The sequence below is a fragment of the Miscanthus floridulus genome, chromosome 9 (genome assembly GCF_019320115.1).
Source record: "Miscanthus floridulus cultivar M001 chromosome 9, ASM1932011v1, whole genome shotgun sequence".
In the NCBI taxonomy this organism is placed as follows: domain Eukaryota; kingdom Viridiplantae; phylum Streptophyta; class Magnoliopsida; order Poales; family Poaceae; genus Miscanthus; species Miscanthus floridulus.
The window spans coordinates 60,813,914-60,828,132 of record NC_089588.1 but is presented as its reverse complement, the minus strand read 5'-3'; the positions used below and the strand labels follow the sequence as shown (position 1 = coordinate 60,828,132).

Here is a 14,219-nt window from a genome sequence, read left to right as displayed (position 1 = left end):
AGCCGTGCTCATGGTTATGAGCGGCTCGGAAAACTCACAGAATAACTAGATACTTGTTGATGATCATTTAAGATGTTCTATGATGTTATACGATACACTTTACCCTGATATATGTTCTTATGGGATTAAATGGGAGCTTAAGCATAATTTGATAACACCTGAGAATAAAAGCTTGACTTACTAAAAATGCTAACTACAGTAAACCAGTGTCAACCTTTTTGAGCTTCATAACCCCATGTTAACTTGTTAAGTATGGGATGTACTTACACTTGTTTATTTTCTTTATTTGGATAAAAATCCCGAATGGGTAACAGATGACAACGGGTATGAGGATTTCCCGGAGGATTTTTAGGCTTGTGGTCAACCAGTTGACCTTCCCTGTGATGGTGTTCCACGAGAGAGTTATCCTTTACTATTCCACTATGTTGTGTAAGACTACTTAATGTATTTATTTGTGATGTAAGAGACACCGTGATGATACTTTTTATGATTTGTCGACTTATGTGTGTGACTGATTCCTGGGCACACATGAGTATTGTGCATTCAATTTTATCCTTAAAATTGGGTGTGATAATTATGCCTCCAAGGCCCAAATCCCTGTCTTCTCGTCGACAGACTGAAGCAATGATTGGAGCAACTGTAGCATAAAGAGCCCGGAATTGCTCATGGGCAGCCTTCAACTTCGCCTACAGATCTTGGACATATTTTATGGCCTAAACAAGATCACGATCAGCTCCAGCTCTCATCAATTTCGCCTGAGCAAATAAATCTTGAGCCTCTTGCAGCAAGGGTACTTACAGACTCAGCCTGATTCTGTCAAGTATGGAGGGTGTCAGTCATCGCCTCCCTATCCTTCATCCAGACCTCTTTATCTCTAAAAAGAGCTAAAAGAAAAAGAAAAGAACTCAGAAAACAAGAGAAAGAGCCCAAGCAAATATATTAAAAAGCAATGAAAGGGGAGCTCACCAGCTTTCTCCCTCTTCAAATTAGAGCTCTTAGTTTGAGCCTCTGCTACAGCCTTCAGAGAAGAATCTCGGACAGCATCAGCATCAGCAACCCTGGCATTGAGGGCAATCTCCATAACTCTACGCTGCTCCTTCTCCTAAGCCAGCTCGGCACGAACCCGAACTAACTCGGACTCAGCATTCTTCAAGTTGGCCCCAATAAGAGCAGCGGATCGCACCTCTTGAGGACCAAACAAGAGATCCTGATCTTCAACCAAAGACTACAGCAAGGAAAAATCTTATGAGAAATAAGAGACAGGGAAGAATGAAAGCAAAGAAGCAAGGAAATTTAGTACATTACCTTGAGCTTGGCGCCATAAGTCTCCCATGAAGAAACCAACTCGGCCAACCGTTCAATTCGGCCAAGCTGAGCCATTTCATCTCCTGCCCGAGATAGCAGAAGAGTACTGGGCCTAGATGTTGACGGCTGACCAGCATCAATAGCAGAAGCAGGGGGGGTAGTTATCAGAAACCTCACCCACTACCTCATCAACTCGAGCAGCAGCCTCGAGGGAGTCCAACAGAGACGACCCAAGTGGCAGACGAGCAGCAGCAAAAATGCCCGAGGGACTATCCACAACCCGGTGCTCCTCCTGAGAGGACACCAGGGCCCCAACATTCTGTTCCTCAACATGTGGCTCAAGAGGAGCAACACGAGGAGGAGAAGCTACAAAAAGCAGAATTATAAGTCTACAAGGATATAGAATACATAAATTATACAAGAGACAGAAAGGCAAGGCAGAACAAGAGCTCACCAACAGCAGATTCTTATAAAGCTTTTTTAGCCCCAAGGGCTAGAGAAGACGAGGCATCCTCAGAAGGCCTACAATGAAAAAGAACTTGGGTCTATCAAAAACAGAATAAGATATCAAAATCAGAACAACCAGGGGAAAAACTTACTTGATGACCTTCTTAAAATCACCAGCCACCTTCGAGAAAATGAAGTCGGGAAGTGGCACGGAAAACAAATCATCCTCAACCACCTCAAAGGAGGGGATTGGGATGGCCTCCGGGACAGAAGCAGAAGCAATTGTTACATTTGGGACACAAGGAGCCCATGCACGACTACAGAAAAAAGAACTCAGTCAGAGCAAATCTTACAAAATACAAGGACACTCGAGAAGTAAAAACTTACGAACGAAGATTAAGGGGGACTTCATCATCAGTCACCTCCTCATCAACAGCGACAGACTGACCATCTATCAGAAGACAAGAAGAACTCGGATGAATACACAAAAGCAGGTCAAATCAAGACAAAGCTAGGAAAACAACTTGGGAAAGGCTCAGTGCAAGCTCACCTACGAGAATATTACCTGTTGGAGGGTGTTGATGAGCTGAACGTCGCCTCTTGGGCAAAGACTGCTTAGAAGCAGCCTCAGTCCGCCGCTTCCTAGATAACAGGATATATCGAGTAGTCCGAGGATCAGGAACATACTCAACATAGGAGTGTTGACCTTCAAATAAGCCAATAGACAACCTGGCAAAAGAAGAACCCGGCCCTGAAGCAACGGTTTCAACCACGTTGCCAGCAGCAGCGACAACATCATCTTCATCTTCTTTAGCCTCCTCCTTGGCCACATCATCAGCAGCAGCAGTAGGGACAACGAGCTTAAAAGCCCGGCCATAGTCCTGCATAAAAGAGACAAAATCAGTATAAGATCAAAGAGACACGATACAAAAGAACTCGGGAAGGCATATGCATACCTCAGGAGGAGGATGAGCAGCATCATACTCGTCCACATGGGCGGGCATCACCGAGACACCACTAAGAATCCGCCCCAACCGTTCAAGGACGATTTCTTCAGACAACTCGGCGTCCAGAATAAGCCGAGAAGGATCTGGGGAACCAGTGTACTCAAAACCAAAGTGCACCCTCTGCATGAGAGGTTGCACCCGGCGACGTAGAAAACTGGCAACTACGCCATTGCCTGTCAAACTAGCCTACTTCAGTAGGCTAATTCGAGTAAGCAAAGGCTTAAGTGCCATGAGCTCAACCAAAGAAAGTTTATCCTTCCAAATAGGAAGAGAAGCCGGAGTAAGAGAGAGATCGGAAGAAAAAGAAGGGACCGGTTTCAGGACGTAGAACCACTTCTCGGCCCAATCTCTTACAGAATTAGAAAGAGTAAGAGAAGGGAAAGTTTCTTTACATCCCTGACGAGATTGAAGGAGACAACATCCAAAGAAAGGAGGATTTTCAGAATCAGACAGCCACATATGAAAGAAATAACGAAAAAGGAGAAGAGGAGGCGGGATTCCAATAAAAGTTTCACAAAGATGTGCGAAGGCAGAAAGGAGAAGAACCCTGTTCGGGGTAAGATGATGAAGCTGAATCTGATAAGATCCAAGAAATTCTAACAAGAAATCGGACGGGGGAAAACAGAGCCCCGCTCGCACAAAAGGAATGAACAAAACAGATTGATCGGGAGAAGGGGACGGAATCACATGCTCACCAGGCAGTAAGTAATTGGAAAGAAACTTCTCCTGAATGAGCCCATGCGCAACAAGTAGATCTAGCTCCGCCTCCTGCGTCGACGGCTTTGGGAACTGCCATTGCATCCGTCTCATGGCCATGAACTCAGGATTGTCAATTTGCTTAAGAGTTTTCTCCTCATCAACAAACTCACCCTTGCCTTTGTTCTTCTTCACCATCAATCGAAAGCAAGGGCCAGATGCAGTAGCAGCAGCAGCAAGAGATTTGAGGCGGCGGATGCAATGCTAGGGTTTTCTCGGCAACGAGGATTGAGGAATTTTTCATCGCAAAGGCAAGTGGACCAACAGTAACAGGGCAGTCATTTTTATAAAGGAAAAATACACAGCCCACGTGACCCAAGTGAAAACGGCCACCAAAAATTACCGTTCCGCAATCAATGACATGCACAACGGAAAAAGAAAGCAACGGTCCGTTCAGATCTCAACGGTTAGATGCCAAAACCGTTCACAAGGAAGCAACGCAGAAAAAGGATACAACAAGTTGGCAACAATACTACACTACAGCCAAAGCATGCAGATACAGAGAAGAACTCAGATACAGTAATAGACAACTCGGCCTCCAGCAGAAACCATCTTATTCATTATTTCTTTGACTCGAAGAACATTGAGACTACAACGGAGTACAAGATCTGAAAAATTCAACAAAGAAAGCAAAGGAGATCATTCTAGAGTGGCAGCAAAGAACCCAGTGGAGTTCGAGGTTGCAACCCTCCGCACCAAGATTCGATATAACTAGCAGAATAAACACAACCTAGATACATCACAACTACAGAGGATGAAGCAAATCCTGGGTTATGAACAGGGAGACAACCACGTTCTGGATGAGCACACTGATATAGTTACCTCCAACCCAAGACCAGCAACAGCGACAACCCAAAAATTAAAAGGCAGATAGAGCAAGCATGGAAGCCACATCACAAGAACTCTTCTAACTGCCAACGCGAAAGTTATCAAGAATACAAAAGCCCAGGGGCTGCTCAACCTCACACACCAGCATAGCTATGAATGAAGAAAAGAATTGAAGAAGAAATGTCTGACTCAAGACAGAGCCACAACCAACAAAGAAGGTATTTATAACAAGCCGGGGGCAAGCGAAGCCGAAGATCGCAAGAAAGAAAGAGGAAAAGAATAAAAGAGCAAAGCTGAATAGTGCTCAAAAGCAAGATTCCTGACAAAAAGTAAAAGAAGATGCTCGAAACATGGGTATACAGAATCCATCCATGACCAGCAAACGACAAAGACCAAAGGAACATAAATCAAGAACCTTCTACCGGCTTCTTCTCAAACAGAAAAGAACCCGGAGAAGGCTCGGGGGCTGCAAGTACCCACCACAGAAATGTACATTTTTTATTTTTTGAACCTCCAGCTTTTTGTACGAAAAAACAAGAGGCTCGGGGGCTACACTCAATGAGTGCAATTTTCGCTGCACTCAAAGGAAAAGAACTCGGAGGACATCAAGACAGAAAGACCCTTTAGCTTTTTGTGCCAAACAGCTGAGGCTTGGGGGCTGCACTCACTGAGTACACTTTTTTCAGCAAAAGTGCACATCAGTCAGAAGAAGAATCAAAGAAGACCATCTCAAGATTTCACTTCAAGAAGAACCCGGATCAAGTCTACAACAACTCAGCCCTTGAAGCTCAATCATGAAATGCTTGGGGGCTTGTCGATGGGGAACCCTACGGGCCCCCCATAGACCATACTATAGGGAAGTAGGCCTTGGTAACAAGGCCCACAGCCCAATCACCAAGAAGAACACGGAGCAAAGCAACGTGCAAGACCAAAACTCCAATTCGGACTATACAAGGAAAGGCGCCCGAAGCATAGCTTAGGACTCTGACCTTGTATCCGAGTAGAACACAAACAACTCCTCTCAGCACCTGGACTATAAAGGGTTGGTGAGGATATCCCTTGTAAACGACAGAACATACCCAATACTCAAAGCAATACGACGCAAACAGGCTAACGCCAAACTGGACGTAAGGTTATTACTCGACCAAGTCGAGGGCCTGAACCAGTATAAATCGTGAGTCTCTTTGCGTAACCACTGAGTTCTACTATTCGTCGAAGCCCGAACAACTATCCTGGGTACCCCCGTGGCATGCTAACGGTGGTAAAACATCGACAGTTGGTTATGGAATAGAAGGCTTGGTCATGTTGGAATGAAACAATTGAATAGATTGGTTAAGCATGACTTAGTTAAAGGCCTGAAAGATGTTGTGTTTGAGAAGGATAAACTTTGTAGCTCTTGTCAAGCCGGCAAACAAGTTGGAAACACCCATCCTAAGAAAAGCATGATGAGCACTAGTAAGGCATTTGAGTTATTGCACATGGACTTGTTTGGGCCAACACAATACACTAGCATTGGTGGAAATAAATATGGCTTTGTGATAGTGGATGATTACACTAGATACACATGGGTATTCTTTCTAGTGGACAAAAGTGATGTGTTTGCAACATTCAAATCATTTGTCAAGGGTATTCACAATGAGTTTGAAACAACCATCAAGAGAGTTAGAAGTGATAATGGTAGTGAGTTCAAGAACACTAGAATTGATGAGTTATGTCATGAATTTGGAATTAGACATCAATTCTCGGCCAAGTACACTCCACAATCAAATGGCCTTGTTGAGAGGAAGAATAGAACACTCATTGATATGGCAAGGTCTATGCTTAGTGAGTACAGTGTGAGTCAATCCTTTTGGGCCAAAGCTATCAACACGGCTTGCTATTGTAGCAACCGCCTCTATTGTCACCCATTGAAAGAAAAGACACCATATGAGCTCTTGAATGGTAGAAAGCCCAACATTGCATATTTTCGGGTATTTGGTTGCAAATGCTATATCTTGAAGAAAGGCACTAGATTGGGCAAGTTTGACAAGAAATGTGATGAAGGATTCCTACTTGGTTACTCCACTACAAGCAAAGCATATAGAGTATGGAATTTGGATAGTGGTACTCTTGAGGAAGTTCATGATGTTGAATTTGATGAAACCAAGGGTTCACAAGAAGAGAATGAGAACTTGGAAGATGTTAGAGGCATTCAACTTTCAAATGCCATGAAGAACATGGATGTTGGTGAATTGAGGCCTAGGCAAATGAATGATGATGAAGATGATCAAGTGCAAGTGCTCTCCAACTCAAATGTGCAAGATGATACAAATCAAGTTAGTACAAGTGACTCTCATGACAATGAACAAGATCAAGTGGCTAGTACATCATCTCAACCCAATGATCAAGCAAGTGCAAGCAATCAAGTTCCTATCCTCCAACCAACCAATATTGCAAGAGATCATCCTTTGGACACTATCATTGGTGATATTTCAATAGGTGTACAAACAAGATCAAGATTGGCATCATTTTGTGAGCATTTCTCATTTGTGTCATCCATTGAACCAAAGAAGATAGATGAAGCATTGAAGGATGTTGATTGGGTGAATGCTATGCATGAAGAATTGAATAACTTCACGAGAAATCAAGTATGGGAATTAGTAGAGAGACCAAAGGGACACAATGTGATTGGAACCAAATGGGTCTTTAGAAACAAGCAAGATCAAGATGGGATAGTAGTAAGGAACAAAGCAAGATTAGTAGCACAAGGCTATACACAAGTTAAAGGTCTTGACTTTGGAGAAACATATGCCCCGGTTGCTAGATTGGAAGCAATAAGAATCTTGCTAGCCTATGCTTGTGCCCACAACATCAAGCTCTATCAAATGGATGTTAAGAGTGCATTTCTCAATGGTTACATCAATGAAGAAGTATATGTTGAGCAACCTCCCGGTTTTGAAGATGATAAGAAGCCCAACCATGTGTACAAGTTGAAGAAGGCATTGTATGGATTGAAACAAGCACCTAGAGCATGGTATGAGAGATTGAGGGACTTCCTCCTCTCTAAAGGGTTCATGATGGGCAAAGTTGATACCACTCTTTTCATCAAGAAGATTGGAAAAGATCTATTTTTTATTGCAAATCTATGTTGATGACATCATATTTGGATCAACAAATCAAGAATTTTGTGATGAGTTTGGAAAGATGATGGCTAATGAGTTTGAGATGTCCATGATTGGAGAATTGAGTTACTTCCTTAGTCTTCAAATCAAGCAATTGAAGAATGGTACATTTGTGAGTCAAGGCAAGTATATCAAGAACATGATCAAGAAGTTTGACATGATTGATAGCAAAGTCATTAGCACACCAATGGGAACAAATGGCAACTTGGATAGTGATGCAAGTGGCAATATGGTGGATCAAAAATTGTATCGGTCTATGATTGGAAGCCTACTCTATGTGACCGCATCAAGGCCGGATGTCATGTTTAGTGTATGCATGTGTGCAAGATTTCAAGCCTCACCAAGAGAAAGTCATTTGAAGGCTACAAAGAGAATTTTGAGGTACTTGAAGCATACACCAAATGTTGGTTTGTGGTATCCCAAAGGAGCAAAGTTTGAGCTAGTTGGTTACTCCGACTCAGATTATGCGGGATGCAAGGTTGAAAGAAAGAGCACATCGGGCACATGTCAATTGTTGGGAAGATCACTTGTTTCATGGTCATCAAAGAAGCAAAATAGTGTTGCATTATCAACAGCCGAAGCCGAATACATATCCGCTGGTAGTTGTTGTGCACAAGTACTTTGGATGAAGACCACTTTGAGTGACTTTGGAATCAAATTCAAGAAAGTGCCATTGCTATGTGACAATGAGAGTGCAATCAAGCTAACCAACAATCCGATTCAACATGCAAGAACAAAGCATATAGATGTCCACCACCATTTCATAAGAGATCACCAACTAAAAGGGGACATTTGCATTGAGAGTGTTGGCACCGAAGATCAACTTGCCGATATATTCACCAAGCCATTGGATGAGAAAAGGTTTTGCAAGCTAAGGAATGAGTTGAACATATTGGATTTCTCAAATGTGTTGATGCACCCCCACTTATATGACATGCCTCTCCTTCGAGCTATCTAAGGTAAAAGTTGATTGGCATGACATACATCCTTGCTAAGGACATGGTTAGTGCATCTAGTCACATTTTCAATCACATGAGGACCTTTCAAGTGGTTCTATTTTATTAGGCCCATTCATGAAAATCAAATGAATTTGATGTTTATATGGTATCACTATTGCTTCTATACTTGACTTGATCTAGTGATAGCATATAACATATTTGTGGGCTTGTAAACCTAGTGTTTAATCTAGAACATGAGCTCCAAATGTTTAACTCAACATGGTACAAGATAACCCTTATTTGGAGGTGTGAAGAAGCTTGTCCTTGGATCAAACCGAGTTAAATATCTTTGGCATATATTCTAGTTTGAACCAAATTTGGAATTTTGATCCTCACCCCATTGATTGACATTGATAATCTCGACCCTATAAGTAATACTATCTATATTTCGAACCTTTGTGGTCATTGATGACAAAGGGGGAGAGAACCAAAAATATAGTGATAAAGGGGGAGAAATATCATAAAGGGAGAGAAACATAAAAATATACTTGATATATGACATAGGGGGAGAGAAGTGAAAACGAAAAGGGATCTTAAAATTTTGAGCACACAGGTAGGGGGAGCAAGCTCATTAACTTGGATGATGCATTTGAATGTGCATTTCATATGTTTGCTTGCATGGCATAAGTTTTAAATTACAAAATCCATGCTTGTGTGATGTATGCTAGTTGGAAGATTGAATGATGAAATGAAATCATTAGATTACCTTCATTTCCAAGTATTTCCAAGTGGTATCTTTTCAAAGCATGTGTACAAGTAGTATCAAGCTAACAATGGTGCTAAGGATGGTATAATGGTGCACTCCGATTGGTATCACGCTTCAAAGGTCCATCTTTTATACCTTAGCATCATTTGGTAGTCATTGACTCCTATATTTCCTATCTAATCATATATGCAAGCTATAATCAAAACTCCTAGCACATATGTAGGGGGAGCAATAGCTACCATTTGGGGTTCATGAAACTTGTCCATATTCTTTTACACATGGTAAATATGCTTGGACAAGCAACATGGATTCAAATGAATTCTAATTCATATCTTTGTATAAGGGTTGTCATCAATTACCAAAAAGGGGGAGATTGAAAGCTCCAGTTTGGTTTTAGTGAATTGATGAAACCCTAAGTGCTAACCTAGTTTATCAAGTGATCATGAGATAGGTAGCACACTCCAAGTGGTGAAGCAAACAAAGATCATAGCATGATGAAGATGATGCCATGGTGATGATCAAGTGCTTGGACTTGGATAGAAGAAAGAGAAAAACAAAAAGCTCAAGGCAAAGGTATAAACCATAGGAGCTATTTTGTTTTAGTGATCAAGACACTTAGAGAGTGTGATCACATTTAGGTTTGATAGCCGTACTATTAAGAGGGGTGAAACTCAGGTCGGAATGCGGTTATCAAAGTACCCCTAGATGCTCTAACTCATTGCATATGCATTTAGGATCTAGTGGAATGCTAACACCCTTGAAAATGTTTGTGAAAATATGCTAACACATGTGCACACAGTGATACACTTGGTGGTTGGCACATTTGAGCAAGGGTCAAGAAGTTAGAGGTGAAATGGAGTTGGTCACAAAGATGCTGGCGTCGGTCAACTGACCGGACGTTGGGTCGCTCAGCGACCGGACGCTGAAGGGCTACGCCCGGTCGTGTTGTCGGTCAGCACAGTAAGTAGTCATAGTGTGATCGGACGCTGGCAGGGTCCGGTCGAGCATGACCGGACGCGTCCAGTCAGCAAAAGTTGGTTTTGGAACCTTACTGTAAACGACCGGACGCTGGTGTTCAGCGTCCGGTCAACTCAAGCGCAGTGTCCGGTCAAGACTGATGACCGTTGAAGTCAGGACACGTGGCTGACTGCGAGCGACCGGACGCTGGGGGCTCAGCGTCCGGTCAACTGACCGGAGCGTCCGGTCAGCCCGCGTTATGCCCAGTGAAGGGGTATAACGGCTCTATTTCATGGGGGCTTCTATTTAAGCCCCATGGCCGGCTATAGCTCACACCTTTGGCCATTTTCATTAACATAACAACCTTGTGAGCTTAGCCAAAGCCCTCCCACTCATCTCCATCATTGATTCATCATCTTTGTGAGATTGGGAGAGAATCCAAGTGCATTGCTTGAGTGTTTGCATCTAGAGGCACTTGGTGTTCGTGTTTCGCTGTGGATTTCGCTTGTTACTCTTGGTGGTTGCCGCCACCTAGATGGCTTGGAGCAGCGAGGATCATTGAGCGGAGGGTGGTCATTGTCTCCGGCTCCGATCGTGGTGATTGTGAGGGGTTCTTGACCTTTTCCCGGTGGAGAGCCAAAAGGTACTCTAGTGGATTGCTCGTGGCTTGTGTGATCCTCATCTTGTGTTGGTTGTGCGGCACCCTATTGAGGGTTTGGCGTGTGAAGCCAATTAGCGTGTGAACCTCCAAGTGAGTGAATCGCCACAACGAGGACTTGCTTGCCGGCAAGCAAGTGAACCTCAGTAAAAATCATTATGTTCATCATTGATTCCGAGGTGATTGGTCTTCATTGTTATTCATCCTTGTGATTGATTGATTTCTTCATCTACATGGCAATATAACCTTCTTGATCACTCTCTTTATTTTACCGCAAACTAGTTGACAAGCTCTTTAGTGTAGCTAGTTGTGAGAGCTTGCTTGCTTGGTTGGTGTGGCTCTTTAGTTAGCCTTTGAGAGCACACTAACATAGGGTAGTGTCATAGCTTTTGTGTGAATCGACACTATCTAAACTATAATTGTGGTAGGTGGCATGCATTTTGAGTAGGCTAGCGCAACACTTGCTTCGCCTCATAATTGTCTAACTATTTTGTTAAGTGTTGTTGTAGAAATTTTATTAGGCTATTCACCCCCCTCTAGCCATTAGGACCTTTCAGAGGGTAAAGCGAGGGAGAGGAGAACTCACAGATTTGTTTGTGAATTCGGAGCGCGAATTCGATCTGGATGCCATCCAACGTAGACGAGGCGGTGCTGGCCGCATTCGCTGAGATGGGGCTGCTCCTGCTGAATGAGGTGGCACATTGGAGGGCTCGTGCGCTAGGGGAAGCTGTTCCACGACCATGGGCCGATGAGGTTGTCTCCTTCCTCACCTTCCATGAGCGTGGGCTTGGATATCCTGCACACTGGTTCTTCTGCGGGCTCCTCAATGAGTGTGGTCTGGAGCTACAGCACCTCAATCTGACTGGGGTGGTCACGTTGCTAGTTTCATCACCGTCTTTGAGGCCTTCCTCGGAATGGATCCACATGTGGACCTCTTTCAGTGGATCTTCACCGAGCAAGACTTGTCTGAGGGGAAGCCACCCAGAACCGTGCCGGTTGGGGCTTCGCCTTGTAGAATAAGCTGAGGCCGTTGGGCTCCTATCCCGCGTACTCCCCCTACGACTCCAATCAAGGGTGGCATGGTGAGTGGTTCTACATTAGGAACCCGATGGAGGCGCCATTCCCTCCATTCACCAAAAGAAGGCCGGAGAGGTGGGAGAGCTAGTCATGGGGTCCCTCTAGTCGATAGAACAAGCTGGAGGTCATCGAGGCAGAGCTTCAGAAGCTAGTGCAGCACGACCTCGATGGGCTACGGGTGTTCCACACCTTCTTCCGCCATCGAGTCACCCAGCTGGCGGAGAGGAGGTGGCCGATGTGGGCGTACTCTGGCCCAACGGATCCCGACTGTGGGTCACCGGAGGAGTTGCCAAAGGACGAAGTCTGGAGTTGACTTGACCAGGTGCTGCAACTGAGGGATAAAGAGTCCCTTAAAGGAAAGCTCGGACCTCTTCATGTCGTGAAGCTGTCCAATCTGGTATGCTCCCCTCCTTTTATTCCTTGACCTTTTTCCTTCTTGCTTCCCCTTGTTTTGACTTCGAGTCATTCGTTTTGTAGGGGCTCATGGGTTACAGATCTCGGCCGCATCTTCGGAGGGGGCCGGAGGGCACAGCTCGGCAAGCTGCTCTGAAGGAGGCAATGGTTGCAAAAAAGAAGAAGAGAGCGGAGAAGGCCTGGAGGAGGTTCGAGAAGGAGAAGTCAATCGACCGGTGGGTCCAGGTAGGCGAAAGTAGGAGCGACGTGGAGGCGAAGCTCGAGTTAGAGGAGCCCATGGAGATGGGTGGCGACATGAGCACCTCTGAGGATAAAGGAGATAGGGGCGTCGTCGTGACCTCGGTGGAGCGTCATGAGCCTGCGGCCTTGTTCGTCGGCGGTGAGCGGGATACGGAGAGGCGCGGCGATGTTCCTGAGTCAAGGAAGCACACCATGAGCTCAGACGTCGCCGTTGAGTGAGAGGTGAAGCAGGCACGGCCGTCGTGCCCTTTGGAGGTGTCGTTGGTTCCGCACCCCCTGCTGTAAGCATGGTGGGGCAAGCCGGCCAGTCAGAGGAGCGTGCACGTACCCCCATATCTTTGGGGTCGGCGTGTTCGTGTGACCCACAATGGAGAGATGCCCCGTTAGTTGCTCTGAGGGGTGCGCCATGAGCCGGCGGCCACGGTCATTCACGGGCTGATTGGGAACCAGCCGGGTTGGCTCCTCCCTCGATTGATATGAGGGGGCATGGGTCACGACCTGTGAGCGGTCCTCATCCAGCGGGCTCGTCGCCAGCGGGTTAGGGCTTCAGGGCCCTACCGTTCTCGTCTAGGTATGCATCTATGTTCCTTTTTTTGTCTCACAGTTGAGTTCTTTGAGCGCGACTGACCTGTACTTATTTGACAGTGGCCAAGGACAAACGGGACTAGGCATCGCCCTGCTTCCCATGTGGGAGGAGTGGAGACCTAGCCTGCAACGAGTCATGACGAGCGGCGGGGAAAGCAGACTAGCGGCGGTGCGACCTTCCCTTCTAGGGGTTGCGTCCTCCCGGATGGCTACGAGTACGACGATAGTGGTGGCGACGGTGATGGCGATGATCCTCGTGGCGACGGTGAAGGTTGGGTTGGAGGTGACCCTTGCGATCCCTTCCCTAACAGTTGCGGTGGAAGAGAGGAGGGAGACCAGGCTCCCTGCCTCACCCAACGGAGGAACACATGGTTCACCCTCCTGGTCAGAGCTAGAGGGGTCAGGAGGAGATGTGGCTAGGCTGGAGGTAGAACATCCATCGGTGGGCCATGGAGTTCAGATAGTGGAGATCCCCTACTCCGGTGAGGTAGGACTAGGGTGGAGCCGCCAGCCATCCTGCCATCGTAGGAGTTGGCGATGGTCCGATCGTTGCAAGATATTAGGATGGCTAGATCTTCCAGCGGGTTGGGGGCGACCCGTGAGCTAGTGTGGCCCTGCCTTGGCAACCCGAGGAAGGCCCGGTTTGTCCTTCAGGATGAGGAGGAGGTGGTGCTCTGGCACTTGCTTGAGGAGAGAGGACTGTCGTTGGAGTCTGATCTCGCCCAAACCAAGGCGAGGCTTAAGGAGGCCTTGGAGCGGGTCGAGCTCGTCCATCAGGTGGTCTCAGTTGACCTACCATGCATCGTAGAGGTAACCTTTCTACATTTTTAGCATTTGTGCTTGACTCCTTGGTCTTTCACTGGTTATTTCAGCATGTTTGCTTCTAGCTTTACAGGATCTAGAGACGATGTTGATCCGCAAGTCCCGTTTCCTTTGGGAGGAACACGATCGGATGGAGCAGGAAGCCATGATGTCACGGTGGGTTGACGAGCTTGAGCGCCAGCTAGAATCTGCCCACTGTGAGTCCCAAGACCGGGCGGCCGAGGCGATGGGAGTGCAGGGGGTGGAACTGCTCGCGGC

The 14,219-nt window shown here is 45.9% G+C and overlaps 1 long non-coding RNA gene across 1 annotated transcript; it reads right to left on the bottom strand.

Annotated features, from left to right (window-relative positions):
• Positions 1–1,921: 1,921 nt before the first annotated feature.
• Positions 1,922–2,547, bottom strand: LOC136483191 (uncharacterized). The gene is made up of 3 exons (XR_010765342.1): positions 2,318–2,547; positions 2,140–2,203; positions 1,922–2,069 (listed from the first exon to the last, which is right to left on the bottom strand). It is a non-coding gene; the product is annotated as an uncharacterized lncRNA (long non-coding RNA).
• Positions 2,548–14,219: the final 11,672 nt, after the last annotated feature.